At 37.2% G+C, this 27,953-nt stretch overlaps 1 protein-coding gene and 1 pseudogene across 4 annotated transcripts in view; both read left to right on the plus strand.

Annotated features, from left to right (window-relative positions):
• The window catches only part of FHIP1A (FHF complex subunit HOOK interacting protein 1A), a 335,356-nt gene that overhangs the window by 50,719 nt on the left and 256,684 nt on the right, over window positions 1-27,953 (plus strand). The window lies entirely within an intron of this gene.
• LOC128592666 (uncharacterized) lies at window positions 11,097-11,214 on the plus strand (annotated as a pseudogene).

The following is a 27,953-nucleotide window of genomic DNA, read 5'->3' on the forward strand; positions in this document are numbered from 1 at the left end:
AGTTGGACTTATACAAGATCATTGTACATATATTGGTTATTGTGATGATAACTTTGCACTGTTTACCTTTTACTTTGTAGTTATTTTGAAAAATTTCATACACCTTGAGCAAAGCCTATTTTTTATTTTTTTTTATTTTTGGGGATTCATTGAGGGTACAAAGAACCAGGTTACATTGATTGCATTTGTTAGGTAAAGTCCCTCAGGATATTTGTTTTTATTATTTAAGAGCTAATAACCTTATTTTAAAGAGAATGTTTTCAGTGGATACACTTTTGGGAATGATAGAGGGTGATAGAGATTTTCTAATAAAGGGAATTATGGTTATTTAATTTTGTGATATCAGTAAATCTCTGTACTAGGTAAATATCTTTACCATTTTACAGCATTTAATTTTTCTATACCTTCTATAATTTCCCCCCAGAAGTGATTCATGTTAAGAAGGTATGTGTTTCTTAATTATAATTATTTTTTTTCCATTGGTGGAAAATCTTTAAGTTAGTAAAAATAGAGAAAATATTAAATGTCAAGCAACCTAAATATTTTGATATGTGAAAATCTGTTAAGTGAATTTAAGACCTTGATCACTGACAGGTGCATTTGGAACAGGAAATTGCCTTGCCAGTAGCCTTCTGCATGAGGGATGAGCCCTAGCTTTTGAAGTGTACTTTTTGAATTTGACATTATTATATTTACTCTATTTTGTGCCAGACCAGGAAAGGGAGCAGTGGGATTTTGTGTTTTAGAAGAACCTCACAAATTCCTCATATTCTGGACGTTATTACTGACTATAAACTGCAAAGCAGAGTTTATTCCTTTCCCCTCACCTTCCACATATATGCCTTTTCACTGATTGAGAGGCTTAACCTTTTTGGAAATTAGTGGTTCTTTGCTATGGTTTTAAAAAAGGCATTTCGAGTATAATGCTTAGCTGCCCCACTTCTATTATATAATGTCTTTGTTTAAAAAAAATTCCTTGTTATGTCTGAGACTTTTTTTTGAGGAATGAGGGTCCCAAACTCAGAAGCCAGGAAGGTAGTATAATAAGAATAGAAGATTCTAGGAAGGTGGGGTAAGGACTGTGACAGACTGGCGTTCGTTTATACCTCCGAAGGTAATAGAAAAACAAAAAATGTATTTTGATGGCCAAACAGAAAGTCCACATTTGGCTTGAAGCCTGCCAGTTCATATGACCACCTTAGTAGTAACAGTCACATAATGAGTAATAGAAAGAGCCAACATTTATTGAGAGCTTACTATGTGCTAGGCACATGCATTATCTCACATGCATTACTTTCCTCTTTACAGGAAATGTAAATATTTCTTTTTCTCCTACCCTAGAGATAAAGAAGGCCTAGGGAGGTTATTTGCCCCTGTCATTGAGATAATTAGGTAGCAGAGTCAAAGGTATGTTTGTCTAACTCGAGATCTTGACACTTGTATTTTGATTTTAGGCCACAGAATTTGGGATTGCATTGAGTAGGCAGGAAAATAGTGGTTAAGCCACTTAGGCGTTGGCATTTGTCAGTTTTGTAACCTGGCAGAAGCAGGCAGGGCTGGAAGAAAGGGCAGTGTTCTTGGTCCTGTAGGAAGAGGGGTCTGCTGTGCTGTGAATAGGCTCCAGAAAAGAATTGGGAAAGCAATTGCCTTGGTAGAAGGTAGAGAAAGTGATAGTTTTTGTGAGGTGCAGGTGACTTGTGTGGGCGTGTGTACAGCGTCTGGGAATGGAAAAGCAGTAAATGGAAGTTTAGTAGGAGCTTGTAATGTAGGTTTTGGCAGATGTGAGTGAGTTCTACCAAGATATTTTGTATCCTTGGCTCCTTAACTTTGTATGAGGGAATATCTAGAGCAGTAATACAAGGCTTCCTGTTACAGTACACTTTAAAACTAAATGAGGTTTTAGTCTGGGTGCAGGGGGACTATCTCTTGTTTGGCTTATCTCACGTGGCTCCTACTCACATGCCACAGAGTCTCTTCTTGGGCGTAGTGGATCTTTATCAGGATCACTGGCATTTCCTGTGATACTTGGTAGAAATAGGGTCGTAAAGAAGGTATCCTCACAAACCTTTGGTGGTTGAGCTAACTGGCACCACCAAAATGTTTTGCTGTTAACATAGCACCTTTAAACAAACAAGTGGCTGACTTGTACTTTATAGCTCTCAAAGCCTCTCTGTTTAGCTGAGTTTAACACAAGGAAAAGAAAAGTAAAGCCAAATTGTTTCTAACTGGCTGCACATGGATGTGAACCCTAGGAAACACAGCAGCCTCTGTGAGGGGCCTGCCTGCATAAACTTTACAAAGCCGCAAAGAGAATTTTTTTTAAAAGTATCTATATATACACATATACACACATGAAAAAAATTGAAGGACTGTGTTTTGATTTTTATCTCCTGAAAAATGTGAATTTGCTATAGGAACATATGAGAAGGTAAGAGGTAAGATTACTTGATAGAGTTTGCTTTCTGCCACCTAAAGACTTTAAAATAGATTCTAAAGGAGGAAGCAAACTTAGTTGTAAGAAACCTGATACCCTGGAGGAAGGGGGCTGGGGTGGGTCCAGAAAGGGAGAGTGAGAGGATTGAGGAAAGCCCTTCCGTTGAATTATTTCATTAGTTTAAAATGATCATTTTCCTAGAAGCGACAAGAAAAACTGGTCCAGTTTGTTTTTCAGAGTTGGAAGTAAATACTTATGTAAGCAGCTCCTAGCTTTGCAAAGTTTCCATCTGGATGGAATATCATTTAAGAATTTGGCCATATCTCAAGTGATTTATGTTTATTGTAAATAAGATTATCTTCAACTTCCTATCCTGAAAGAGCAAATGGTTTTGGGTTTAGTTGCTGCTTTTAAACTTTTAATTGCTTCTTCAAGGTAATACTACATTAATCTCTTTTATTTATCTCTAGTGTTTGTGGCAGTGGTTTCTGAAGCAAGAAATCAGAACAGTGGTTGAAACTAGAATGGCTTAACGTATTAATATCCTCACTGTAGAGCTACCAAAAACCAACAACTGTTTCTTAAGGTTGGTGGGGAGAGAGAGGGAGTAATTTTGTACACACTTTTGCACACGCTTGAAATTTAGCTATTTACATTTTTGTATCACATGGCAGATGCTTGCAATTTTTGTGCAAATGAAATAAAGGTAATCTCAAGATCACTATTTTGAATGCTTATGACATTTCATGTTTTAAGAGTTTGGTTATTCTCCCAATATAGGAAAACTTTTATTTTTGAAATTGTGCATATCTAATAAAGAATGGTATTTCTTTTTGATATTTGAGGATACATTATTATGATAATGTGAATGCTGATACATTGTTTATCAAAATGTGGATAACTTTTAATATGTTCTACATTTAAATAATTTTTTAGAGGTCCTTCCTATTATTAGGTTTAAATTTGTGTAAGAGAAGAAAACTACTTTAGGAAAGACAGGGCTATTTTATTCTCCAAGGTTAAAAAAAGTTAATGAAATATTTTAGAGCATAACATTTAGGAAAACTGTATATTATATATTTCATATTCTCTGCAGATTAAAAATAGCTACTCCTATCTAGTTTGTAAGTCTCTGCTGGAGTATCTGCCTCTAACACTTCTTCCTAACTCTTGAGTTGAAGGTCTCTTTTTAAATGGCTACCTTAGTATTTCAAGTTTCTATCTTGCACATAGTTCAAAACAAGCAGAATATAGAAAGTATAGAGAAGGTCACTCTGTATTTCAGAGTCTGTCAGCTATTTTGAGTCTAATTCCTAGACTACTCGTGATACTTTGGCAGCAAGCCATGTGGTTGTCATTTTGTCTCATTAGAGGTAAGTCTAATCCTGTCAAGAACAGATTTACTAGTCATTTTTAATTGCTTGCTTAAAAATGTTCATTTCCAAAATCAGATGAAGAACTTACCAAATGAAGCTGTTGTAAGTGTGGATTGAGCTCAAGTAAAAGTTCTGAGCAGATTAGGAATTCCCTGGAGGAGGGAAATGAAGAAATGAATGATTTTAAGGCTATAGTAGAGGAGTAGAAGATTTCTGAAGCATTTGCATCTAGGAAAATGCAACACAGCTTAAATTGTGAAGTTGTATGAAAATGTGTGTGAAGTTTATTTGACTATAAGCAGTTTTCTTTTGTGGTTTTTGCCTTTAAAAATGCCATCTATTCTTCCAGGCTGGAATACTAGAGGCTAAGTAGTGAATAAGTGGAAGGTTGAAGGAAACCAGCTGAACAGGAACTGGAATCCTAAGAGGAAAGAAGAGGGAGGGGTGCCCAGCTAGCTGAAAATAATGACAGGGTGTTAGGACGGACAGTGGTCAGGTATGCAGCCTCCTCAGAGGCCGCCAGAATCTGTGCTCTAACATGTGAGAAAAGGGCTAAGAAAGGGAGGTGAAGAGATCTTTAGGAAGAGGCAGGGAGTATTTTTGGAAGCCATTTGTTGTTGAGTAAAGTAATGCATAAATGTGTCTCTGGGAGTAGGAGAGGGCCAGGTTTCTTAGCAAATGGTCCAAATTTATTTTATTTTTGCTGCTTAACCGAGCCTGAGGTGTGGTAGATATGGCACTCATTCTTGTGGCCATGCCACTGTAGGATGACTATAGTTAACAATAAAATATAGTTTCAGGTAGCTAGAAGGAGGGTATTGAATGTTGCCAACACAGAGAAATAGTAAAGTTTGAGATGATGGATATGCTATTTATACTGGTCACTATACATTATATGTATCGAAACTTCATGATATACCCCATGAATAATGTAAATTATTACATGTCAATTAACATTAAAATTTAAAACATGGAAAGGGATATAGGGGGCTATATGATTCTAGTTTAAGGAAGTTTGGAGCCACAACAGTGTATTTGACTTTGAAGGTAATGAAAGACGGTAGCCATTGGGACTGTAACTGATAGGTAGTCTAGTTGAGTCAGATCATAGTAACCTCACAGGCCCATCTCTTTTTCTTGAATCACCCCTGACCTGAAAGTCTTTGGGCAAGGGACCCTCTTTGTAATATATAGAAGGTAGGACTGCCCATGAAGAGCTTTGTGACTTGTGTCTTTGGACTCCTCTTTAGCTCCCTCCAGGCCTTATCTTGATATGCACCCTGGTTAGCCTTGTTTTTTTTATTTTTATTTTTAGTTAGGCTGGGGCTGGGTTCAAACCCACCACCCTTAGTATATGGGGCCAGTGCACTACTTACTGGGCCACAGGCGCCACCCACCTTGGGTTAGCGCCACCCACCCAACCTTCCACTTATTGTTTCCTGAAAGAGCCCAAGTTGCTGGGGGGGGCGGGGGGGCGGTATACTTTAAAAGTTCTATATCTTTCTTGATTTTCTTTCCCCCTACTAAAAACTTACCTGTTGACTATCTGGTCTGTAGTCTCTCCAGATAACTGGAACTAATTTGGTAAAATCTATCATTCCCTTGTGCACAATTAATTTGTAACCCTGTTACTGTTACAGATTTGTATTCAAAAGAAGGATTCTATAGTATGTTAAAGAAATGGCAGTTTTTCCAATGCTTTTGGGTACATATTAAGATGATGGTATTATGGGTGGGCCTGTGGCTCAAAGGAGTAAGGTGCCAGCCCCATATGCCGGAGGTGGTGGGTTCAAACCCAGCCTTGGCCAAAAACTGAAAAAAAAAAAAAATATATATATATATATATATCAAAAATTCATCAATAAACTCAAATTCATCAATTCATATTAAAAAAAAAGATGATGGTATTATAGTGGAGACATACTACATTTATATTTTACACATGGGAATTCAACTAATGTACTCAGCCAAAAGAAAAAGGAGGGCAAGAAGTAACAGTTGAAATATGATGAGCAAAGTCCTGGAGTGAACATGAAATGGGAGATGTGAGCCTGCTGTTTATGGGGAGATTGAATTTCCTCTCAGGGTGTGAGCATTTTGGTTTTAACAGTGTGGCCCATAAAATGCAAGCCAACTTGGTGTTTGCCTGAACAGACAATTGTTTTTTCCAAGGATCAGGAAAAACAGCTTATTTTGGGCTTATTAAGAAATAGCATAGTATTGTATTTTCTGAGGAATTTCTGGGAATTTTCAAGGATTGAAATTGACTTTGTAATTGGTGCCTTTGTTTTACTTTGAACTCTAACCTGGTTCCCTGCACCATTAGCTGTGACTTCACTGTGTTGGTTGGATGAGGGTGGCTCTCCTGAGTCCCTGCGAGCTTCTGGAGACTTGGGACTATGTGTTATTCATCATTGCCAAAGGAGCTCAGAAGACGTTTTTGTTGAATAAAATAATGAATACATAACATCTCTCTACCTGATGTCCTCCCTACCCCCATGATCTCTAGAGTATATAGAGACATTCCAGCTGCTTTTTTTAGATGGGGTGGTTTTGCTGCTTGATTTAAATCATCTGTTGGAACTGGACTGCACATTACTGACTCTCTGAGACTATCTTTTCTTCTTACCTGTAAATGTCCTCAAAGAAGGTAGCAATGGGGAAGTGTAGAATGATGGTGTGTATGAGATCCCAGCAGCCTTGAAGGTGTTCTTCCTGTCCTTTATGTTTTGCACCAAGTTCATATCTTTCATACCATGAGAGGGCCCTTAGTCATTACAGACTGTTTTGGCATCCTAGGGGTAGATGGCCTTCCATCTGGAAGGTTCACGTCCTCCTTTACCCCTTGTAGATGGTTTTGAATCTGGAATTACGGGTGGCTTATAAATTAAAGCTGCTAGCAAAAGATATACCCATCTATCCCCTAATCTTCTCTTTTCTTTCATCTGTCATCTAGTTGTGGACTATAGTAATAATCTACAGAACTTACTTCAAGCTTACAAATATGTGTCACAAAGAAAAGTTTTGACTGTTTAGTAGGTGACCCCATCCAGTAACAGTCCTGAGAATGGGGCATCTTGTTCTGTATCTTACAGTATCACCATGCACTTACTGAAAAGACCCTGGTTTCTGCAAGGTGTCTGCTTCATTGGGCAAGATTACATAAAGATAATTACCCCTGAAATTTTTCTCCTTTTTGTATTTCATTTACAGAGGTTTGGTTGCTGCCCCCGGTGAGTTTGGAAGCTCCTGTGTACAGCGTTCAGACTTTTGTCCCAAACACAAATGTGACCTGACTGCTAACCTCTCATTCTGATACTGTTAGTAGCCTCTAAAAGCTACTGGGCTAGTTTGATATTTTTATTTTTGTTATGTGCCACTTAACCTGTGATTGCATTATAATACTATAATACGTGTGGGAGAATCACCAAAATGGCAGGACTCCTAGAGGTAATCAAATCTGGTGCTTTTTAACCCCCTCCCACTAGGGACAGTAAAATCATTAAAAATGTAATAGAATTCATCCTAGTCTGAGAAAAGGTGAGCTTGTGGCTCATAGAGAAACAGAGTGGAAAGTCTCAAAGCCTCCATCCTTTCCCTACCCCTGCTGTGGTATCTGGAGCTCTGTGGAGTTCAATTTGAAAACTGTAGTTCTGTAGTAATGGATGGCTTACTAAGTGTTAAGTGAAAATGCTTAGCAGCAATTTGCTGTTATTGCTTCCTGAAGGTAAAATTTTAAAACAAAACTATTCCAGGTTCTTCTTCTGCATTCGAATACAGTGTAAATTATCTGCACACACTCATCAGTCATTGAGAAGCTTACTGTGTATCTTGAATGTTCAGCCCAACCAGTAGGTACTGATGTGCCATAGGTGACAGGTTGATCTGGTGACATTTTTTTATTTGATGATGAGTATGGCATCTGGATGGCACTATGTAAGTGCAGACGAGGGATGTCCTCGATAAGGTAGGGTCTCCTTATATAGATTAATGATTCTCACAGTATGGCCTCCTGGCTGGCTGTATCACCGGCCCTAACACTTGTTGGAATATAAATTCTTGGCCTCCCAGTCCCCAGAAATGCTGAATCAGAAATTTTGGGGTTGGAGCCCAAGCCCAGCAATTTGTATTTAATAAATGTTCTAGGTGATTCTCTTGTATGGTAAAGTTTGAGAACCGCTGGTATCAGTGAACCCATGAAAGTGCCAAGAGCCAAAGAGTTGGCCTGTGGTGTTGTAACCCCATTTCCTTTCCTCTCCACAGCACTCTTCTTGCTTTGCTTTGGAAATTGGATATTTTTTCAATCTGATGTGGAAGTCTCAGGCAATTTTAGCTTCAAAAGTAAAAGTACCCTACCTGGGGCTTCCAGTTAGATTGCCTCTAAGGCCCTTTATACAGAAATTCTAAAGCAGCTACTAGATGTGTATAATACTGTCCTTTAGGTTGTTCCAACTGTTACCTTGGAGTTGGAAGCCAGGTTGTTTATCAAAGGAGGTGATTTTCTGCTTGCCCTCTCAGGGCCTTGTCGTCTGAATACTGCTGAGGTAACTGGAATTGCAGACCTCTCAGCTGCATGTCTCTGATGAAGGTCCAGGGAAGATTTCCTAATGGCAGCACCTATGTATCTGTCATCATCTTATCTGGGGTACTTTATCATCATTATAATTGCTTTCTTTTCTTCTTGTGTTTTTATGATTAACTAGGCAGTTTTATAATAGCCTATAGTAGGGGATCCTGGCCTGGGGTCTAAAGAACTCACCCACATATCAGAAAAATAACTTTGCTTGAATGTATGGGTATACTTATTGTGGGTGGAGGGCCTACAGTTTTCATCAGATTCTAGAAAGGCTCCCTCCACCCCATGCCCCACTCCTTCATAACAAAAATCTGACTTACTGTTGCTTTAGTTGCTTTTAGATAATAGTTCTACAAGATTTGTAGCCATTGAACTGGAAGAGCTTTCAGTTCAGATTTTGCAATCCTGTTTCAGCCTGTCTTGTCTACTCAGGTGTTACTGTATACATTAAGTTGAGTAAGACTGGGTCTGTACTTGTGCTTTTCTGTTTTTGGTGTTTGGGAGTGGTGACATGTGTGGCTGTCAATAATAGTAATGCATTTGGATGGTGCTTTCCAGCTTACCCAGTGATTTCAGGTGTGGTTTCTTTTTAAAATTTGATGTGGTGAGGTATGTAGAGCAGGAGTGATATTATCCCTATTTTTTATAGGTGATACCACCAATAAGACTTAGGGAAAGGAGTGAAACAGTATCATTAGGTTCATACATCATACTGCTTTGGACACTCAGAGTGGGCTCATGTTCTAGTTCTTTTTAAATACATTTGATGGCCCAGAGAAGTCTCAAAAGTCTAAAAAACTAATTTTTACTGGCATGTAAATCATTATTGTCTCTAAAAGAAATGGATCATGTTAAAATTGTGGATTTCCTTTTTGCTGTTTCTAATTTTAGTTGCTTTATTGGAATGGGGGCAGAGTCCATTCTGTTGCACAGGCTAGAGTGATGTGGTGTCATCATAGCTCACAGCAACCTCAAATTCCTGGGCTCAAAGTGATCCTCCTGCCTTAGCCTCCCAAGTAGCTGGGACTATAGGCACCCAATAAGATGCCCAGCTAATTTTTTCTATTTTTAGTAAAGGCAGGGGTCTCACTGTTGCTTAGGCTGGTCTTGAACTCCTGAGTTCTAGGGATACTCCCCTCTCAGCCTCCCAGTGTGCTAGGATTACAGGCGTGAGCCATCATGCCTGGCCTATTTTAGTGGTCTTTTAAAAAATAAAACTTTATAAAAGAAAAAAAGAATAAAACTTTATAGATATAATTTCCAATTTTCACAGTCAAATAAAAGCTATATCTTCTTTTGTCCTCCACAGAGATCTTGCAAAATCCTTCCCAATCATATTTTTTTAGCATGTTGGGTCAGGAGATGGCAAATCATTGGCAGCTGCTGGCATCACCTCATTTTCATTAGATTGTTCTTTGGGTTTCAAAGACTAGTGCCTTTGACTTACATTACATAGCCTTAAAATTGCACATAAAAGTTTGCTGTGGAAGAGTAGCAAATGTAAGATAAATTGAGAAGGTTAAGGGGAAAACTGTGCTAAGAGCTTCTCATAAATGAATTTCGTCATAAAAGCATAGCGATTTCTCCAAGTGACAAATTAACTTGAGAATTGTGCTTTGCATTTTTAAATAATGTGTGGTGGGGTAATTCCATTTGTGTTTAAGCTAGGGGTCAGCACTTCAGTTCATTCCACTCAGGCTTTTTGCCCAGTAGTGTAGAAAAGAAAGCTGTAAATGTGGATGTTTAATTTACTTTTACTTTGCAAGCAGGCTATGTCTATGATTTAGTCAGTAAAGAGATGCCGTATGTTAAGGCAGGCTGCCATATAAAAGGTGTTTGTGCTGAGGTTTGGGGCCAGAGCATTTTCAAAAGGAGTGTTTGTGCTTAGAAAAATTCTTACAAAGATTCTTGTTCTGACAGGAATTATTCTCTCACTTCAGTGGGGTCACTGAAAGGATGTCAGTCATTTATTTCAGTTCCCATCCACCTTGAGGTAGAAAAGGTATTAGTGAGTGTGGGTGGTATTTCTTTCTGCCAGGAAAGCAGAGGTTTGATTATGACAGTGAACTCTGAGCAAGTAAGTGAATATGTATTTTTAATATCATTTGGGCATTATTTTTGGGTGGAGTATAAATTTCTGTATTAATTTTAGGGTTTATATACTTGTGATTTGTTAAATGGTAATGACAAGAAAGAGGATTTCTGCTCTGCTTTCTTAGAGTCTATCTAGTGAAAGCTGACAGACTGTATGAAACCTCTGTGTTCTTTTAGTCATGGATGCCAGTATTATGAGTTGAGACTGAGTAACTGATTATCTTGGCTCTTTGCATCCTTCTACTGAAGTTTTCATTTTCCTTTCTTTGGCCTATGGCAGCATTGCATTTTTCTTCCAGGATTTTAATTTGTGGGGCAGAGACTGTGGGCACGATGATGTTAATTGCTTCATATGTTAGCTGATGTAGATTTAACCTTTCAAAATGAGAGCATGATGCCAAAGATCACATTTTTACTTGAACAAGGTTTTTGGTTGTTTCCGTTTCAGGGACTCTTACTCTGTGGGATCACTGAGTGCATTTGTGGAGGAGATTAAGGGGGATCAAGGAAAGGTGCTTGTTTCAGGAGCTCCAGAGCCATGTACCAGTCAGTCCCAACCTGTGGTGGTGGTCTTTATATTTCTTGGCAGTGCAACAGATTCAAAGAGTTAAGGCCAGTGCTTGCTTCGGCAGCACATGTCCTAAAATTGGCATGATACAGAAAAGATTAGCATGGCCCCTGTGCAAGGGTGATGCAAGGATGACACGCAAATCTATGAAGCGGTCCATATTTTGAGGGGAACGAGGAAGCGGGGAGAGGGGAGGAGGGAGGCGTATTGGTATTCTCCCACTTAATGGGCACAATGTTAGGATATGTGGCACACCTCTTGGGGCTGGAACACAAATATAATAGGAACTCTACCTAACAAATGCTAGCATTATAGCCTAATTCTTTGTATCCTGAAATTAACCTGAAACAATAATTTAAAAAAAGAAAAAAAAGGTCAAGGCCAAGGGGAACCCTGAAGAGAAGTAGATCCCTAGATTTCCCCCAAATTCCTTTTAACTCTGGATCTCTCCTGGCATTGTTCTTTTTATTTTTTTTTTTCTTCAACTTTGGTGCATTTTTTTCCCAATCAGGAGGAGAAGAAAACCAAAACAGCACTTGAATCTATGCTTCTATGGGAGAACCTGTATTATGGAATATATTTATATCTAAATAAAGTAAATCATAGTTTCAACAGCATGCCAATCAGCAGACCTAGAAACCTTATATAACTTGGGAGTATTTTGAGGTGTGTACTCACCTGTCTGAACAGACACTGGATGTATTTAGGGTTAGGAAATATATGTGAGATTATAAGACTTAATGGTTATTGTAAAACATTATCATTAAGTTAGAGTCCCGTGACTTATGAACTTACTTCAAAATATTAATAGCTTTACCTTGATCATTTTAAAGATTCTTTCCTTGTCAGTTAGCTTTAAACATTTATCTAGGCCATGTCTTTTCTTTTTTGGTCTTTGAAAAATTGAGATGAAATTCACATTATACAAACACCATGAATATTTTTTATCAAGAGAATTTAAGAATGTTTAATTGATTCAACACTTGGTTCATTTATTTGAATTCTGTGGCTTGTAGGCCGGGATGATATGAAGCCAATTCTTTGCTATCACAGCCTCCTGGGAGGATAAAAAGATGTAAACAAATATTAATGGAGACATGTACAAGGTGCCCTATGACTGCCAAGGATGTTTACCACACTTTCTCTTTCCAGTCCGCCTCTGAGAATAGTGGAATCTTTTCCTCTTAGATTTTCTTCTTTTTTGTAGCCACTTGTCTTACTTCATTGTCTTAACGTTTTCTCTGTTAGAAGTTTCATATGAAAGTTAGATTTTGTCTGCCACTTCATGCTTCGGGGCATTCCTTACTTTGAGTATTCAAAGACAGGAATATAAGTAGTGATGCCTGATGTTAGTCTGTTTGTTGGGATTATAAAACATGCAGCACATTAGGACTTGATATTAAAAAGGTATTTTTGAATGTCAGCGGGTACATGGGGATTATATCAAGTTCTTTCTTTGCCCTGTAAGTCTGTGGCAAGATCATTGCACAGTAAACTCCAAATCTGCTCGCTTACTTAAGCCTGTCTTATATTGCACGTAGTTCTGTTTTTATTATATATTGCACCTTCTCCCCTGCAAAAAACCCAAGCCAAAAAAGCCATAATGGATGTACTTCTTGTCTTCTTTTCTTTGGGGTTTCTTGAAATTTTCTTATTGTTTTGGTTATTAAAATCCCTATATGTTTGTAAATGATAATAATAGTGCCTTTTCCTTTTATTTATTTATTATTATTAATATTATTTTTGAGACAGAGTCTCAAGCTGTCGCCCTGAGTAGAGTGCTGTGGTGTCACAGCTCACAGCAACCTCAAACTGCTGGACTCAGGTGATCCTTTTGCTTTGGCCTCCCTAATAGCTGGGATTACAGGCACCCACCACAACACCATGCTAATTTTTTCTGTTTTTAGTAGAGATGGGGTTTTACTGTTGCTCAAACTGGTCTGTAACTCCTGAACTCAGGCAACCCACTTGCCTCACCCTCCCGGAGACCTAGGATTATAGGCATGAGCCCCACTGCACCAGACTGCCTTTTCTTTTCATACTGGTAAATGAAGGATTAACTCCATAATTATAAAGTTCTCTAGAATTCTTAGAGAAACTACTAAATAAAATGAAATAGTGTTATGCAAGATGAATAAATTACTTTCTTGTATAAGCTGAGATTTTTTAAGGTGAGTTCTCAATGCTAATCTTTTTTTTTTTTTAATTTTTTAGAGTCTAGCCTCCTTTTTAAATAGTTAATGCTCTTTAGACTCCCTCACTTTCCTACTCTAAGGCGTTTCTGAACTGGTACAATTGTCATTTTTTAAAAAATTCTTTTTTAATGTCTCCTCCTTGGAGCAGAAAATGTAAAAATTGACATCAATTGACTTTAATCTTCTTTTATTAAAATCTTGCAGCATTTTAGTCAATTGCTAGCATATAATTTTCATAGCTAAATTTAAAACCTTAGACTTGAGTTTTATCTTACTTCTCTGTGAGAACAGCTTAAAGGGCAAACTTATCTAGTTACACTTTACAGTTTTACAGAAAGATCTTTTTCTTCCTTTCACTATCTAGACAGCCTAGAAAGTCAAGGGAACAATTGACAGACTGGTCTAAGAGAGCAGAAATTTGTCCAGTACACTGGAATTTGCTTCCTCCCTGTGTGAAAGTTTATATTTATAGCATACAAAGTGATGTTGTGTAAAAATGTGAAGGACAGGTATTTACTCTGGCCTTGACCAAGGTAGGAATTTGAGATGGAAGAGTCAGGTTCTGTATGGGAGGTGTTTTAGAACTTGACCATTCTGTCAGATTTGTTACCTATCATTGAAACTGAAAGCTAAGTGAAGGCGATGCAATTTCACAACTCATAATACAGCTCTAAAATCTTTTTGGTTGACGTATTTTAAGCAGTTGAATATATTTTCCATAAATTTTACTGCTTTCCATTTACCTTTGAATAGAAGCCAATGAGGAGAAGTGTTTAGAAGGTTAGGAGCAATAATAGAATGAACTATTAGAAAAGTCTTTTTGTGGCTTTCCTCAAGTGTGTGCTGGTAGAAAAATTACTGTAATTTGATAGTGAAAGGTTGGAAATGATTTTATTTACTATTTAGAAATAACACAAATGGGCTTTGCTTTTTGAATTCACAAGTTCAAAAACATTTAGTTATGCCTCACTAGCTCAATCTTCACTCATTATGCTTTACATTGATGGAATTAAATGTGACACATTGCAATGTTGGATCACGCTGACAGTTCTAAAATACAGGGCTTGATTAAGTTCTGAAAAATACTATACTGTTTAATGTCAAAAATGGAAATTTGTGATATCTTGTTTTTAGACTGAAGTTGGTTCAGGGAAAGAAAATATCTCAGTGATGGGGAGAAAAAGAATACAAAGAATACCTGATTATAACTTGCTTATTGAAACCACAAAAGATTCTTTGGTTTTGAAACCAAAAAAATATTTTTCTTTTTTTTTTTTTTTGAGACAGAGCCTCAAGCTGTCGCCCTGGGTAGAGTGCTGTGGCATCACAGCTCATAGCAACCTCCAACTCCTGGGCTCAAGCAATTCTTCTGCCTCGGCCTCCCAAGTAGCTGGGACTACAGGTGCCCGCCACAATGCCCGGCTATTTTTTGGTTGCAGCCATCATTGTTGTTTGGTGGGCCCTGGCTGGATTCGAACTTGCCAGCTCAGGTGTATGTGGCTGGCGCCTTAGGCACTTGAGCCACAGGCACTGGTCCTGAAACCAAAAATATTTGAAGCAAATACTTTTTTCAAAGCTAGATCCTTCGTGTTTGAACTGGTCATAATATGGCTAGTCCCCTGAGAAGTGGTATTTCTAGTATGTGCGTCTGCCTGTGCCAGCAATAAACACATGTTTATTGGCCACTCATCCTTGAAGCATCTAGTTTTATCTTTCGGTTATCCAAGGACACGTGTGGATAAAGGGCAGAGCTTCGCGATGTTTGCTGTAAAGTTCATGTGCTGAGAAAGGAAAGCTAACAATATAATTCTGATAATTTCTCAGGAGTTCTTTGGTGGCTGTCCTCTGATTCTTTTGTGTGTGGACCATCTATACTGTTTTATTCTTGGTTTTCAATCAACGGTGTCATTGACTTGTTCTTTAGAGTTTATAAGAGCATTTTCTGTGCTTCAAAGTCACCTGTCATTTGTTTTAATGGTTAAGGATAGGGATTCGAAAGTTTGACTGGGGTTTTATTCTTAGCTCTACCAATATGTGACTTTAGTTACTTAATTTCTGTAAGCTTTAATTTTATTATGTATAAAATGGATATCCATTCATTCATTTGTTCATTCATTCAATAAATACTAATTTTTTTCCATGTGGCAGTCCTGCTCTTGGTGTTGGGAAGCGAGCGACTAGCAAAAGCAGAGGAAGTCTCTGCTTTCATGGAGCTACGTTCTACTGGGGGAAATGTAATGTGAATTAACAGAAATCAAATATTTCACATGTGAATGTATGTTAGATGGTGGCAGTTGCCATAAACAAAAATGAAAAAAGGTCAGGGGTAAAGAATGGAAGGTGATTTCTGTTTTATGTGGGGCAGACAGGGAATGCCTCTGTAATTATGTCACAAATAAGCAGAATAAATGAAGAGAGGAATAGCTGGGAACAGACGATTCAGGGAATGGCAAGTCTAGCAGGCATTGCACAATCTCTGAGGTTGGTGTGTTTGAGGGACAGTGAGGAGGCCAGTGTGGCTGGAATAGAGTGAGGGGTGGGCAGAGCAGGCATGATAGTAGTGCCTGGGTTGTGGGGTGACTTAGGAAGTAACATGGTGAATACGAACTTCACATGCATAAAATACTGTAACAAGTGAGGTTTATTGGGGGATGCAAGAAGAGTTTATTAGTATGAAATTTATTAATGACATTCATCATCTTGTTGAATATAAGTAGAAAACAATCATTTGAAAAAAACTTATAGAAAAGGCATTTGAGAAAATTCAGTATCTATTATTGATTTTTTAAAAAATGCCTCAAAATTTACACACTCCACACACAAAAAGACTCAGAATATAATAGGCAAATATTTTTAGCAAGGTACAGTGTGTCCATCTTAACCCCCAAACCATCTTGGGCTTAAAGGAAATTTTGGAACATTTCCATAAACATCCTGGCTGAAATAAGTATGTCCATTATTTTCACTGTTTATTAATGGTGTTTTGGAATCACAAGCCTATGCAACTGGGTGAGAGAGGAAAAAAATAAAGTTACAAAGACATAAAATCAGAAAAGAGGCAAATGAATGTTATTTGCAAATAAAAGGACTATATGGTGGGACTCTCTAAGAGAATCAAATGAAAACTAATTGTAAAGAATGAGATAATGGGCTGGGCAGGGTGGCTCGTGCCTGTAATAGCACACTGGGAGACCAAAACCAAAGGATTGCTTGAGTTCAGGAGTTTGAGAACAGCCTGAGCAAGAGCAAGACCTAATCTTTACTAAAAATAGAAAAATTATCTGGGTGCTGTGGAGCAGCCTGTATTTCCAGCTACTCAGGAGTCTGAGGCAGGAGAACTGCTTGAGCCTAGAAATTTGAGGTTGCAGTGACCTATGATGACACCACTGCACTCTACCTGAGGCGACAGAGTAAGACTATCTCTAAAACAAAAAAGAACGATCAAGATAATTTATAAGTGTGCCTGTGTATCAAATAATGTCAATATCATAGCTTTTATATATAGAAACAATAACCAACTAGAGGATATAATGGAAATAAGACCATTAGCACAAAAAGTTAAATTCTTAGTTACCTAGAATGAACTTGAGAAGTAGTATATATTCTAAATATGAAAGTATTTAAAAATGCCCCCAAGGGATACGAAAAATGAGAAGGCCTGTCATATTCTTGGATATAAAGATGCCAGTTCTTTGTAAATTTGTCTGTATGTTTTATGTAATTCCAGTAAAAATAACAACAAGATTTTGGGGAGGGGGGAGTAAACAAGGTGATTCTGTGGTCATTTGGAAAAACACTAAAGGACACGTAGCTAGAATAATTCTGAAAAAGAGAAAGCCTACAATAATTGAAACATCAGTATTATAAAATACCATATTTAGCATACAATAAAGATAGTACTTCAAATTAGTTGGAAAAGGATACTCTGTTCAATAAATAGTAGTGGGATAACCACATAGCTGTGTAGGTACCTCATCAATCTATATTAAACAGAAATTTTTTAAAAAGTAAGTTTCTGGAAGAACATGGGAGAATTATTTTCTGATCTTGGGAGTACATCTGGCCTTTCTAAGTAAGACAGAGAACTGAGAAACCATAATGGAAAAGATCAATAAATTTGATTACATTTTTCAAAGAAGCCTCAGAAAATCTTTGATAAGATTAGGAATAAGAAAATTGGGAGAAATATTTGCTTCTTAAATCACAAAGAAAATAGTTTTCCTAATAAAGTGCTTGCACAGGTCCCTAAGAAAAATTCCAACAACCTAGTAGAAAAATGGACAAGGGCTACAAATAATGTATAGGCAGGGAAATAACAGTGGCTTTTAAACACATGGAAAGATGCTTAACTTCAGTCATTACAAAGGACAAGCACATTACAATTACACTGATGTATCATTTATCATGTTTAGATGGACAAAGAGTAAAAAGTTTTATAACCTGCTCTGTAGAGACCATGAATGCCAAACTGTAACAGTCTGTTCAGTGGGCAGTTGGGCAACAATCTATAATATGAAAACTCTCATATTCCTTCGACTAGTGACTTCAATTTCAGAAATTTATTTTAGGTACAAATACATAGTCTTGGATATACATGCCTTCATTTATACTATGAATATGTTCTGCATATACTGTACATATAATGTGCATAAGAAAATGATTTATGTATGAAGATACTCATTGTAGTAGCGTTTATAATGATTAAAGATTAGGAGCAGTCTAATTGTAATGGGACACTGAATAAATTCATTATGTTATAGCTGTATGTTAGAAACTGTGCATTCATGAAAAATACTAACAGATCTCTTTATGTACCAATTTGGAAAAAGTGCCAATATATGTTGTTTGGTGAAAAATACAAGGTGAAGAACAGCATGTATAATACATTTATTTGTGTAAAAAGATACGTAACGAAATTGCTCTGTTTATATGTGAATTGATACGGCTTCTGGGGAGATAGTGTGGTGGCTGAAGACATGTATAGGCTCTTCCCAGAAAACATCTACATGTTGCACCTGCCTTGCACTTGGCAGTTACCACACATTAGTGGTGTTTGTTATTTTCATTGTACAACCAGGGTTCCTCTGCCTCATGAGTTTATTTTTAACAGTTGAGTCTAGAAGAGGAAGCCCATCTCACTATAAATATTACTTAAGGGTGTCATACTCAGGACTTTTCTTTTCAGAATGCTACACATGTATATGCTTCCTGAAGTATGTTTCTTGGAGGATGTCAGTGCAAACTTGCAAACCAAAGATGACAAATAATATAGGGAAACATTGTGCTAAACAAAACGAAGCAGGCTTCCTTTCTCAGTCTAGGTCTTCTTAGAGCCTTAAAACACAAAATGTGCTTGTGAGGGACATTTAGAATGTTGTATGACTCAAATTTATTTGATTATAGAACCTAAACCAATGACTACTTTTGTGAGTAGTTGTCACTTTAATGCTTGAATTTGGTTTTGTTTGCCTTCCTTATACATTTTAATAAATTGGTATTCTTGGTGCATTTCTAAAATGCATGTGTTCTTTGGTGATTTTCTCTCCCTGTAATATGCTCCTATTCAGTAATTTGTTCTGTAGTTGGGACACTTTAAAAGTCACCCAAATTACACTGGATTTCTTCAGTAAAAAAAGAGAATTCTATGTAATTAATATGAAATCTCAGGGAATGATTAAATGGAAATTGAAGATTGAAGCTTTATTTGATTCAACTTTCTCCAAAGCTTTAAATGATTGCTGTTTAGGGAGAGGAATGAAATCAACTTAGTGGACTGATTGTTGAGGAATTATGATCTTGAAGTGGAGGAGACAGCATTACTGTGTGAGTTGGAAGATAGGGCTTCTACCACTGTCTTCATCTTTTACCAACTACTTAATTTCTGAACAGGTCACTCATCCTTCTTGTGCTTCAGTTTATCATCTGTAAAATTTTAAGGATTGGATTTTAGGTGATATGGGTCCACTTATTGCAAAACTCTAAGGTATTAGTGTGCTGAATGGAATCAGTGAAGGTTGTGGGCCTGTGTAGAATATTTTGTTCTATGCAGGTGTCCACATGTGAATATAATTTGTTAACTGTCTCAGTTCAGTCCTTTTGGAAAATGAAATTATTCAATAATTAGCTCATAGCTTCATATATTTGAAAACTGTTGAATTGTTTGAGACTTCTTTCTTCATTGGTTGATTTAATTACCCTCCAGGAAAGTGCTTGATTCTATCGTAGATCAGTTAATACAATGCTGTGGATAATGAACACCTCTTAAATAAATGCCCTTACATTTGTTTCTCTGATGCACAGAAGAATCATGAAGTAGTTATTAATTATCACCCCCTCAAAGTGTTCATTTGGTGGCTTTGTGCACTCTGCCTATTAGCATGTTTCTGAACTTGGCACAGTAGAGGGTTGAATTCACTGAATTTATGCCATCTGGAAATGAGCTTTTAAATTTTGTTCCTCTGTTGAAATTAGGGATGTGACATAGCTATTACACAGAAGGACTATGAGCCTGAATTTGATTTTATTATGTGGAGGTAAAATGTTTTGTTAGAAGGAAAGTACTTGCTCTGGGAGAGATTTGAGTCTGACTGAATTGTTAACTGCCAACTCCCCCACCCCTTTGGGCAGGAGACATATTTTGTTTTTAAATGAGACGACAACCAAGAGAATGATCAAGACTCAGTGAATTTTAAGAGAGCTCTTTCAATTTACTTGAATTCCATTTAACCTTGCTTTGGATGTCGTTTTGTGCATTACTGTCAAAGGACTCTGCTTCCTTTGAAGTCACCAAGCACTGCTGCTGGCAGAATCATAATGGTACAATATAAGAGTGGGTCTGAATAAAAATGCCCTTAACTGATACACAGCAGTGCCGCCTTACCTAAGTAAAGGCTGTGTGTGTGAATGCCTAAAATTGGAAGGTATAAGGGAGGATATATGATAATGAACACTGAGATAGGAGAAGTATTTCTCATGAATTAGGGATGCCCTTTCGTAATTCACGAATTGCAAAATGAGGGAAGGCTTGAAATCACCTGAAAAGCATATGGAAGCAATCTGTAATTCTTAAGAGGCAACAGTAGAACTTGTATCTCTCCAGTACGTGATGATAAAACTGTTCATGTGGGATTATGGAAGAAATAGAATTCTGATACTTGAAAAACCTCTTGTAATTAAATGCCCAGAGATTTTGATTATGAGGTGATACTGCTAGTTTCCAGATACTTAATGATTAATTGATCAGAGTGAAGAAGGCTGATTTGAGGGTATTGAGGAAATTTGAATATGAATAACGTATTTGAATGTAAAATGTTATCCTTTACTTTTCCTATTCTTCTCATGCCTGGTCACTACTACTACTCTGCCAATTTTTAAGATAGGTCACATTGCGCACCCCCCTCACTCCAGCTTTTTTTCCTTTAATGAAAATATTTGTTATAAGAAAAGGTATTACATTCTAAGCTTTTGAAACCGCCTGTAGCTTAAACACACACACACACACACGTACCCTCTTGTAGAGGCTTCTGGGTAAATATCCTTTGGGGTTTGAGAGATCCTTGCTATATAGAGAACTTGAAAAGGCATGTTTGTTGTGCAAGATTCTGACTTAAATTGCTCAACCTTGTCCATGTAATGATTGGGATATGTTTTACCTGATATTTATAACTCTGTGCATCTTGTTTTTGCACAAGTTGTTGTAATTACAGCATTGTACTCTTATTTTTCTTTCTTCTTTATATGGTAAATTACATTTACATTTTTCTACTTTATTACAAACTTACATAATTTTTGATAATTTTATTTTCAATTTTTAAAATTGGCAAATAAGTTGTATGTATTTATCATGTACAACTGGACATTTTGAGGTATGTGTATAATATCTCTATATGTATACTTTGTGGAATGAAGAGTTTTTAATGGATGACAGAATTGTGATTAATTATATGGTTGTGGTAAATTTATTTGACAGTTTCTCAGTTACTGGCATTTAAGTAGTTTCTGTGTTTTATTAAGTAGAATATTTATGGTTTCCTTTTTTTTTTCATTTTCTTTTTCTTTCTTTTTTTTTTAATTAAATCATAGCTGTGTACATTAATGCGATCATGGGGCACCATACACTGGCTTTATAGACCGTTTGACACATTTTCATGACACTGGTTAACATAGCCTTCCTGGCATTTTCTTAGTTATTGTGTTAAGACATTTATATTCTACATTTACTAAGTTTCACATGCACCCTTATAAGCTGCACAGCAGATATAGTCCCACCAAGCACCCTCCCTCTGCCCATCCTCCCCACTCCCTCCCTCCCTCTCCTCTTTCCCCATATTCTTAGGTCATAACTGGGTTATAGCTTTTATATGAAAGCCGTAAATTAGTTTCATAGTAGGGCTGAGTACATTGGATACTTTTTCTTTCATTCTTGAGATACTTTACTAAGAAGAATATGTTCTAGCTCCATCCATGTAAACATGAAAGAGGTAAAGTCTCCACCTTTCGTTAAGGCTGCATAATATTCCATGGTGTACATATACCACAATTTATTAATCCATTCGTGGATCGATGGGTACTTGGGCTTTTTCCATGAATTAGCAATTATGAATTGGGCTGCAATAAACATTGTGGTACAAATTTTTTTGTTATAATGTGATTTTTGGTCTTCTGGGTATATACCTAGTAGAAGAATTATAGGATTGAATGGCAGATCTATTTTTAGATCTCTAAGTGTTCTCCAAACATCTTTCCAAAAGGAATGTATTAATTTGCATTCCCACCAGCAGTGTAGAAGTGTTTCCTTTTTTCCACATCCATGCCAACATCTCTGGTCTTGGGATTTTGTGATATGGGCTAATCTTATTGGAGTTAGATGGTATCTCAAGGTAGTTTTGATTTGCATTTCTCTGATGATTAAAGATGATGAGCATTGTTTCATATGTCTGTAGGCCGTGTGCCTGTCTTCTTCAGAGAAGTTTCTCTTCAAGTCCCTTGCCCAGCCTGCGATGGGGTCATTTGTTCTTTTCTTGCTTATACGTTCGAGTTCTCTGTGGATTTTGGTTATTAAACCTTTGTCGGAGACATAACCTGCAAATATTTTCTCCCATTTTGAGGGCCATCTGCTTGCTTTACTTACTGTGTTCTTGGCTGTGCAGAAGGTTTTTAGTTTGATCAGGTCCCAGTAGTGTATTTTTGAAGCTGCTTCAATTGCCTGGGGGGGTCCTCCTCATAAAATACTCGCCCAGACCGATTTCTTCAAGGGTTTTTCCTGTACTCTCTTCTAGTATTTATATAGTTTCGTGTATTAAGTTTAAATCTTTATTCCAGTGGGAGTCTATCTTAGTTAATGAAAGATGTGGGTCCAGTTTCAGTCTTCTACAGGTCGCCAGCCAGTTCACCCAGCACCATTTGTTAAATAGGGAATCTTTTCCCCACTGAATGTTTTTAATTGGCTTGTCAAAGATCAAATAACGGTAAATAGCTGGATTCATCTCTTGGTTCTTTATTCTGTTCCAGACAGCTACTTCTCTATTTTTGTGCCAGTACCATACTGTTTTGATATTATCAATTTATAGTATAGTCTGAGGTCTGGTAGCGTGATTCCTCCTGCTTTGTTTTTATTTCTGAGTAATGTCTTGGCTGTTTAAGGTTTTTTCTGATTCCATATAAAATGAAGTATTATTTTTTTAAGATCTTTAAAGTATGACAGTGGAGCTTTAATAGGGATTGCATTAAAATTGTATATTGCTTTGGGTAGTATGGACATTTTAACAATGTTGATTCTTCCCAGCCATGAGCATGGTATGTTTTTCCATTTGTTAACATTTTCAGCTATTTCTTTTCTTAGAGTTTCTTTTCTTTTTTTTTTTTTTTATTGTTGGGGATTCATTGAGGGTAAAATAAGCCAGGTTACACTGATTGCAATTGCTAGGTAAAGTCCCTCTTGCAGTCATGTCTTGCCCCCATAAAGTGTGACACACACCAAGGCCCCAACCCCTCCCTCCATCCCTCTTTCTGCTTTTCCTCCCCACCCCACAACCTTGATTGTCATTAATTGTCCTCATATCAAAATTGAGTACATAGGATTCATGCTTCTCCACTCTTGTGATGCTTCACTAAGAATAATGTCTTCCACTTCCATCCAGGTTAATACAAAGGATGTAAAGTCTCCATTTTTTTTAATAGCTGAATAGTATTCCATGGTATACATATACTACAGCTTGTTAATCCATTCCTGGGTTGGTGGGCATTTAGGCTGTTTCCACATTTTGGCGATTGTAAATTGAGCTGCAATAAACAGTCTAGTACAAGTTTCCTTATGATAAAAGGATTTTTTTCCTTCTGGGTAGATGCCCAGTAAGGGATTGCAGGATCAAATGGGAGGTCTAGCTTGAGTGCTTTGAGGTTTCTCCATACTTCTTTCCAGAAAGGTTGTACTAGTTTGCAGTCCCACCAGCAGTGTAAAAGTGTTCCCTTCTCTCCACATCCACGCCAGCATCTGCAGTTTTGAGATTTTGTGATGTGGGCCATTCTCACTGGGGTTAGATGATATCTCAGGGTTGTTTTGATTTGCATTTCTCTAATATATAGAGATGATGAACATTTTTTCATGTGTTTGTTAGCCATTCGTCTGTCATCTTTAGAGAAGGTTCTATTCATGTCTCTTGCCCATTGATAAATGGGATTGTTGGCTTTTTTCATGTGGATTAATTTGAGTTCTCTATAGATCCTAGTTATCAAGCTTTTGTCTGATTGAAAATATGCAATTATCCTTTCCCATTGTGTAGGTTGTCTCTTTGCTTTGGTTATTGTCTCCTTAGCTGTACAGAAGCTTTTCAGTTTAATGAAGTCCCATTTCTTTATTTTTGTTGTTGCAATTGGCATGGCAGTCTTCTTCATGAAGTCTTTCCCCAGGCCAATATCTTCCAGTATTTTTCCAATGCTTTCTTTGAGGCTTTTTATTGTTTCCTGCCTTAAATTTAAGTCCTTTATCCATTTTGAATCAATTTTTGTGAATGGGGAAAGGTGTGGGTCCAGTTTCAGTCTTTTACATGTAGACATCCAGTTCTCCCAACACCATTTATTGAATAGGGAGTCTTTCCCCCAAGGTATGTTCTTGTTTGGTTTATCGAAGATTAGGTGGTTGTAAGGTGTTAGTTTCATTTCTTGGTTTTGAATTCGATTCCAAGTGTCTATGTCTCTGTTTTTGTGCCAGTACCATGCTGTCTTGACCATTATGGCTTTGTAGTACAGCCTAAAATCTGGTATGCTGATACCCCCAGCTTTATTTTTATTACTAAGAAGTGCCTTAACTATACGGGTTTTTTTCTGGTTCCATACAAAACACAGAATCATTTTCTCCAAATCTTGGAAGTACGATGTAGGTATTTTGATAGGAATGGCATCGAATAGGTAGATTGCTTTGGGAAGTATAGACATTTTAACAATGTTGATTCTTCCCATCCATGAGCACCCTCATGTGCTGATTCCAAATATTGATCCATTTTCTTCACATTGTCAAATTTCTGGGCATAGAGTTTCTGGTAGTATTCAGAGATGATCTTTTGTATGTCTGTGGGATCAGTTGTTATTTCCCCTTTATCATTTCTGATTGAGGTTATTAGAGATTTTACTTTTCTATTTCTCGTTAATCTGGCCAATGGTTTATCTATTTTATTTATTTTTTCAAAAAACCAACTCCTTGTTTCATTAATTTTCTGAATGATTCTTTTATTTTCAGTTTCATTGATCTCTGATTTGATTTTGGATATTTCTTTTCTTATACTGAGTTTAGGCTTAGATTGTTCTTCTTTTTCCAATTCCATAAGATGGCTTGTGAGATTGTTGATGCGCTCTCTTTCTGTTTTTCGAATGTAGGCATCAAAAGCGATGAATTTTCCTCTCAAAACTGCTTTTGCAGTATCCCACAGGTTTTGGTAGCTTGTGTCTTCATTGTTGTTATGCTCAAGGAAGTTAATGATTTCCTGTTGTATTTCTTCCTGCACCCATCTGTTATTCAACAGAAGACTGTTTAATTTCCATGCCTTTGGGTGGGGTCGAGCGTTTTTGTTAGAGTTGAGTTCCACCTTTAGTGCCTTATGGTCTGAGAAGATACAAGGTAAAATTTCAATTCTTTTGATTCTGTTGATATTTGTTTTGTGTCCCAGGATATGATCAATTTTGGAGAATGTTCCATGGGGTGATGAGAAGAATATATATTCTTTATCTTTGGGATGGAGTGTTCTATATGCGTCTATCAAGCACAGTTGTTCTAGGGTCTCATTTAAATCTCTTATATCTTCATTTAATTTCTGTTTAGAGGATCTGTCCAGCTCTGTAAGAGGAGTGTTAAAGTCCCCTGTTATGATGGTATTATCAGATATCATATTGCTCAGACTGAGTAAGGTCTGTTTCAAGAATCTGGGAGCATTTAAATTGGATGCATAAATATTTAGAATTGAAACATCTTCTTGTTGTATTTTTCCATTGATCAATATAAAGTGATCATCTTTGTCTTTTTTGACTTTAGTGCTTTAAATCCACATGAATCTGAAAATAAGATTGCAACTCCTCTTTCCTTCTGAATTCCATTTGCCTGAAAAATTGTCTTCCAACCCTTGACTTGGAGCTTTAATTTGTCTTTTGAAGCCAGATGTGTTTCTTGTAGACAGCAAATGGATGGCTTGTGTTTTTTAATCCAGTCAGCCAATCTATGTCTCTTCAGTGGGGAATTCAAGCCATTAACATTTATTGAGATAATTAATAAGTGTGGTAGTATTCTATTTGTCTTATTTTGTGAGAGTCCATTACTTAGTTTTATCTTTTGCATCAGTGTGGAGGTTAGGTTCTGTCCTTTAATTTCTGAGTTCTTACTTTGCTGCTGATCCATTGTGGTGGTCAGTGTGCAGAACAGGTTGAAGTATTTCCTGTACAGCTGGTCTTGTTGTGGTGAATTTCCTCAATGTTTGTATATCCGTAAATGATTTCATTTCTCCGTCAATTTTGAAGCTTAGCTTAGCGGGGTACAGAATTCTGGGCTGGAAATTGTTCTGTTTAAGTAGATTAAAGGTAGATGACCATTGTCTTCTTGCTTGGAAAGTTTCATTAGAGAAGTCTGCGGTCACTCTGATGGATTTGCCCCTGTAGGTCAACTGGCGCTTACTCCTGGCAGCTTGCAGAATCTTTTCTTTTGTCTTGACTTTGGACAGGTTCATCACAATGTGTCTTGGACAAGCTCCGTTAGAGTTGAGGTGACCTGGGTTCCGATGTCCCTCTGAAAGCAGTGTATCAGAATCTTTGGTGATATTTGGGAAATTTTCTTTTATAATATTCTCTAGTATGGCTTCCATTCCTCTGGGGCATTCTTCCCCTTCTGGGATTCCTATAACTCATATGTTGGAATGCTTCATAAAGTCCCATAATTCTGACAGTGAATATTCTGCTTTCTCTCTCTTCTTTTCTGCCTCTTTTACTATCTGAGTCATCTCAAGAACTTTGTCTTCTACCTCTGAAGTTCTTTCTTCTGCATGGTCTAACCTGTTGCTGATACTTTCCATTGCATCTTTAAGTTCCCTAATTGACTGTTTCAGTTCCTTCAGCTCTGCTATATCCTTTTTATATTCCTTATATTGTTCATGTCTGATTTGATTCTGTTTTTTGATTTCCTTTTGGTTATTTTCCACTTTATTAGCAGTTTCCTTCATTTGTTTCATTGTTTTCATCATGTGTATTCTAAATTCCCTTTCTGTCATTCCTAACATTTCTTTATAGGTGGAATCCTCTGTAGTAGCTACGTCATGGTCCCTTGGTGGGGTTGTTCTGGACTGGTTCTTCATGTTGCCTGGAGTTTTCTGCTGATTGTTCCTCATGAGTGATTTCTTTTATCTGTTTCCTTGCCCTAATTTTCCTTTCACTTCCTCTTGCTCTTTAAGTTCTCGTGCCTGTGGACTAAGGGTTCGATGAGTCCTTTTGGTACAGGACCAGAAGGGTGAGAAGGTTGAAGAGCTAGAAAGGGATGAAAGAAAGGAGGACCGAGTGAAAAGAAAAAAAAATAGAGAAAGGAGAGGGGGTGGGTAAAAGGAATATTGACAAAAAGAAGAGAGGCACAGAAAGAGGAAGACAGAGCAATATAGGTGTACAGTAGGGTACTTTGACACAACCTTGAAAAAACCCACCTTCTGGGGGTGCCCAGTTGGGTGGTTCCCTTCAGGTCAGCAGCTCTTTGCTAACCTGATCAGACACAGTACGCCACCTCCACCAAGTAGAGAGGAAAGACAATAAGGCTATAAATCAAACCAAAACAAGGAAATAGAAAACTTTACGGGATAAAATTGGGTGAAAAAGCAAATAATAGAGGTAGAAACTCTACCAAAAATGAAGTTCTAGTTATTGAAAAAGGCAGCAATGGGAAATTATAATTAAACTAGAAAAATTGAGAAAGAAAAAAGATCTGTATGGAAAAGGTTGAAATTAAAAAACAGGAGAACATCAACAACATCAAAATAAGCAAAAAAACAACCAAAAAACAAAAAACAAAAAACCCCACAACCAAAAGCAAAACAGTATGTATATGTTTTTGAATATTGTCTGGGCAACATGTGGTCTTCTGGGGTATGAGATGTTAATCACAGTTCTGATACGACTGGAGGCTGCTGATTTCTCAAACTCCAGTAGGTAGACACCCTAAATACCTCTTCAGCCCACTTAAAAGGCACTT

This window comes from Nycticebus coucang, chromosome 1 (assembly GCF_027406575.1).
Source record: "Nycticebus coucang isolate mNycCou1 chromosome 1, mNycCou1.pri, whole genome shotgun sequence".
In the NCBI taxonomy this organism is placed as follows: Eukaryota; Metazoa; Chordata; class Mammalia; order Primates; family Lorisidae; genus Nycticebus; species Nycticebus coucang.